Genomic DNA, 5,304 nt, shown 5'->3' on the forward strand with positions numbered 1-5,304 from the left:
GATGGAGGTAAAGTCGATTCTTGGGGAATGAAAAAACCTTGCTCTTTTAATGTATAAATCATAGATAAATATATAGTGCATAATCAACTATACATTACATTTGTGATATTAATATGTCATGGGTTATGGGAGATTTTTTTTTTAAGGCGAAAAAGATTCCTTAGGGGGACAATAATGGAAAAAGACACCTTGAGAAACACTAGTGCAAGAGACCAGTGAGGAAAGGAATTAGAGACAGAGAAGATAAACAATATTCTGATGAGTTTTGCTATAAAGGGACTGAAGAAATGGAGCAGTAGCTGGTGGACAAATAGGGGTTAAGAGAAGCATCTCTAAAATATTTAATAATAATATAAATATAATGCTTATATAAAGTGCTTATTAGGGGCCAAATACTGCTCCTAAACCTTTACAAGCGTTAATTTAGTTATTTCTCCCAAAAACTCTGAGGCAAGCATCATCACTGCCCTGCTTTTGTAGTTGAGGAAGCACAAAGAGGCTAAGGAACTTGCCTGCCCGAGATCATGCAGCCAGGAAGTGTTGGACCTGGAGCTTAATTAAATGAAGGCAGTCTGGATCCTGAATCAACATTTACCATTTATCCTAGATCCTTTCATATCACTGGATTTCATTCTCTATATTTCATACACAAAAATATATACAATCATGCATTGTCAAAAATTAATATTTGGCATTTCTCTCCTAAAATATGTTGTGGGGAATATCCTCTAGGATATATTCTTATCTCCTTCATCTTTGGGTCTTTCTCTCTAGGGAGATCTCCACTCTGCTCCAGCTGTCAGCTTCCCAGACCCTAATTCTTTTGATTTTATCATCACAGTGATTTACTTACCATTGACCATCCAAATTCCAAGTTCAGTGGAGGAGGGGGGAATCCTACCTTTCTCCTTTCAAAGGTCCATCAAGGCTAATCAGAGTGATATTCATCAGAATAGCTCCTCCCCTGGAATTCAGAAATACAGCCAACCATTTTATTTGTTAAATTATCATTTTTGCCGCTGCATAAGACTCTCAACCACCCCTCCCTTCCCAGTAGCAAGCATTTCCTCCCACAGACAATAGCTGTATGAACATAGCCCAAAAGCAGTTTGGGGAAAATTCAAGTGAAAAAAAAAATCCTTTGCCTTAATTAGATGAATTTTTCAGGGAAAACTATATTTGATGACTAAATTATTTGTATAATTATCTTAATTCTGCAGTTAATTTAATAGGTTTATACCAAGTGAGGGGCAAAATTGTTCAATTCTGGGAGATGAACTTTAACCAGCAGTTAGGGTGTATCTGTCCATGACAAATTATTTAAATTAGGGCCCAATTTGGGAGCCAGGACATTTTTTTTTTCTGATGTACAAGGGCCAAATGATTCATGAGAAAATAAACGATGTTCTGGAGTGACCTGCCTGTAAAGCCTTCAGGGAGTGCCCTGTGAGCACACCACCGCTCCCAGTCTTGGTTTTTGGTCACCAGGTCTGTGAAAGCACCTTCTCTCCCATAAACTCCTCCAAGAACCTTTGGCGCAACTCCACCCTAGCCAAGAAAAATTGGTCTTCTTCCTAGATCCATCATCCCTCCGCCAGCAGTCAGTATCTCCAAGCTGAGTTCATTTATCCGGATGCGGGAGAGTTCCTGCAAGACACCACCCTGTCCTCAAGCACTCCAATGCCCACAAAATAGTCCAGAATGTCTTTGTTATACATTTGAAATTTGTCTATTAATGTAAATTAGAGACACACCCCATAACTCTTTACCATCCAGCTCTTAACTGTTGAAATCTAACACACCTATTCATATTTCCAAAGACAAACATCAATTTCAGAGTCGGTACAGTCATCCCATAAGGAGAAGAAGAAATATTGTCTTTTCCCCTATAATTCTCTATTTATGAGACTATCTCAAACAAAAAAGGTAGTCCTTTCTATTACTTTCTGTTACTGTCCCTTTCTGTTACTGTCCCTTTCTTGCCCCATTCACCCAACACTCTTAACTGTCTCCCTTTCAAATTCCGTCCCTCAGGTAGCAACATGCTTCTAAATTACTTCCCCCTTGGCTCCAGCCTAAGCTTACAGTAACCACATGTAAAGAGAATATTCGATTTAATATTCGATTCTTGGCCAAGGTCCACTCTCCTCCTGGAGGATGCTAAAGATGCTATTTTCATCTCGAGATGGAATTTCTTGCTCTTTAATTGTACCTTTTTCCCCTTGCCCCATTCAAGAATCATGTGAACAGAAATGTGTAGGAGTGAAATTACTTTACAGATAGTCCCAAGTCTACTCTAACATCTCAACACAAATCTTCAGCTCCTATCAGCATCTGTTATCGATAATAAATTACTTGTAATTTATCTGGCGACTGATTGCAGGGACACGGCAATTCTTTGGTTGAGATCTACTGACACAGACTAGAGAGAGGGGAAGTACACAGATACGAGAGAGTGGTTCAGTAAGTTAACGTTATGAATACTGGGTCCGAGGCAAGAAGCACCATGGTTAAGAGCTTGAGATATGGAGTCAAACAGATGAGGCTTGAAACCTGCTGAGCCCTTCAGTAACTTTAAGACTATAGGCAAGTTACTTAAAACCTTTTCTGACCCTGAATGTTCTTTTTTTAAAGAGGTAATATATACTATTATTATAGTACATACCTCGCAGCATCGTTGTGAGAATTACAAGATAATACTAGTAAAAGAATGAACACAAGGGAAATCCACACAAAGCGTTGGTTCTGTCCAGTGATGCGCATTCCACACAGTCATAATCCAGTGGGAGGAGAGGAGGATGCTGGGTTGAAAGTTTTGCAAAATAGTTTCCATATTATTGATAAAGAAAACATTTCAATCTATTTACACACTGCACAGATGTTTTAATTAAAAAAATATGTAGCCGATTTTGCAATAATGTGAAGTTATTACTTAGGCTCATATTAATATGATGGGAAACCAATGTTTTAAGACAATAAAATGGTCCATATATCACCGCGCATTATCTAGATGGAGCCATTTTGAAAGTACACAGCTTTGAAATCTGTCTCAGATCCAAGCTATTTTGACTAAATGTTTGGAAGTTAAATAGTGTGAAGCTAATCCAGAAATCTTGGTACTCAGATAAATTGGTTTCTAAAGAGTTTTAAATTGTTTGAATTTTAAAAAATCTTTAATTTTTAAATAGTATAAACATGTAACAAAAATATTTTGCGTGAGTGGTCTCATTTAAAAAAACAGTTTGAAACCAAACAGGCTTGCGCTGTCTTAAAAAACCACTTATATGTTATAAAAACCACATGAAATAGATTCCAAATCAAATAATTTTAAGGAAACCATTCCAAAACCAGTATTTTGAAAAACTTTTCAAATTTAACCATTGATGGTAATGACTTTCAAAATTCCAAAGAAACAGACAGATGTAAGTTTCATGTTTTCAAACTTTACAAAATATCTTCTTCTTTTGCACTCCTAGTCTATTTTGGGTATTGCCTTAGCGGACTCAAACAGTGAATGTGAGTATGGTATAACAACTAAAAACATATAGAGAAGAAAGATATCACGGCAGGAAGTGAGTGAAACTCAGGTATGAATTCTTCTTCTACCATATATTATCTGTAGCATCTTGGTACCATCGCTATAACTTTTTGAACTACAGTTTCTGTCTTAGACTGGGTTCCACCAGAAAGCAGAGCCTAGCCAAAGGCCTTTAGGCAGGCATTTTGGGAAATGACCTGGGGAAAAGATTGGCAGAAAGAAGTCCAACAGGAAACGAGGAAAAGCCATTACAAGAAGTAGGCACCACTGTGGGCAAACGAGGAAAAGCCATTACAAGAAGTAGGCACCACTGTGGGCAACTGTGTCCCCAATAGTATGGGGACCTTCTGGGGGCTATGTTGAATGCCCAAGGGACAAAAGAGGGGACAGTTCGAGATGGGTTCTATTGATCACTCACACATCGTCCACCTCCACACCATGCATACTTCAGTGCGAGACACATTCCTACTGACTTCTCATGTAGCTATGTCGGAGAAGTACTGAAGCAGTGAAGAGAATCAGAATATGCCACCTTAAAACAGGCCACCAGCATAAGGATTATTTTGAATTGAAAGCAATTGAAAATCAACAGATGCTGACACAAGAAGCCTTCTCAGAGTTTCCCTTATCTGGTTAAAAGCAGCAACCTCTGGGAAATGAGGCTGCCAAAAACCTCTCTGGGGAGAGGTTTTCTTCATGGCCATACAGAAGACAGAAAGACCACTCACATTTGCCTAAACAAACATTATCACAAACTTCTTTTAATTTCCCATTTGTTCTTCTAAAAACCCATTTGTCTTTCCTAAAGAAGTCTATTTGTTTATCCCATAGAAGCCTTTCTCTCCTCCCCTTTCCCCTACTAAGTTGCATATAAAAGCTAGCTACTTCTTTTGTTAGCTTCCACATGCAAATACTTTTTCTCTTGTTAATCTGTCTCTGTCAATTTAATTTGCAGATCTCCAGAAAAAAACCTAAGAGCAGAGATAAAGTTTTTCCTCCCCAAAAACAGAAAGTGAGGAAAATGAGGTGCAGCCTAGGAGAGGTATTGGCTAGTAGATTATACCTATGCCAAGCTGGTTGCTATAGCAATGGCTGGAATAAATGGTGGGTCCAAGAGGACGTGAACATGAGAGATGCCCAGTGCCGTTAACTCATCTATATAATGAAAGTAAAAGTACCAACAATACGAGGACTTTGTTTGCAGAGCCTATGCTTCAGCATATACTAACTTTCGAACTGAAACCCCTCTCTTTTTTGATCTGCGTGGCGAAGAATGCCTCATGGCCAAATTCCTTATCTCTGCACTTTTTCCAGATCTAAAGTAAAGGATGCTTCCTTCTCCTCTCCTTTTTCCCTCCAACCCCCTAGGGCAGGAGCTTCTGTCCTCTCCACCTACCACCACCACCACCAATTCCTGCACTTTTCTAGTGTGAAAGAGGAGTTCATCTGAATGTCGAGATTAGGAAAAACTCTCTCTTTCAGGCTAATCTGCCCCTCCTCCCTCCCTGTGGTAAGCACATCCAGGGCCCAGGATCGCCCTTCTTAAGGTTGGTCCTGAAGCTGGGCAGAATGAGGCAGGTTTCATCCCCGCTGAAGATGGTGGGAGGGAAGGGGGCTTGGGAGGGAAGGAGGGGCACCTGACCCCAGCTGCAATCCAAACCACAATCTCTCATACCATCTTACCAGCTAATAAATTGGATATGTTGGTCCCCATCTGATACCTCAATCTATTTTGTCCCCCTTGTTTACATTACAAGCTCTACTAC

At 39.5% G+C, this 5,304-nt stretch overlaps 1 protein-coding gene across 1 annotated transcript in view; it reads right to left on the minus strand.

The window, feature by feature from the left end:
• PAMR1 (peptidase domain containing associated with muscle regeneration 1) overlaps positions 1–5,304 on the minus strand; it is a 141,381-nt gene that overhangs the window by 96,752 nt on the left and 39,325 nt on the right. Inside the window, exon 2 of the mRNA XM_025044130.1 lies at positions 854–964. The gene's annotated coding sequence lies outside the window, so the exon portion shown is untranslated. The remainder of the gene's footprint in view (positions 1–853; positions 965–5,304) is intronic.

This window comes from Pteropus alecto, unplaced genomic scaffold (genome assembly GCF_000325575.1).
Source record: "Pteropus alecto unplaced genomic scaffold, ASM32557v1 scaffold71, whole genome shotgun sequence".
NCBI classification, from domain to species: domain Eukaryota; kingdom Metazoa; phylum Chordata; class Mammalia; order Chiroptera; family Pteropodidae; genus Pteropus; species Pteropus alecto.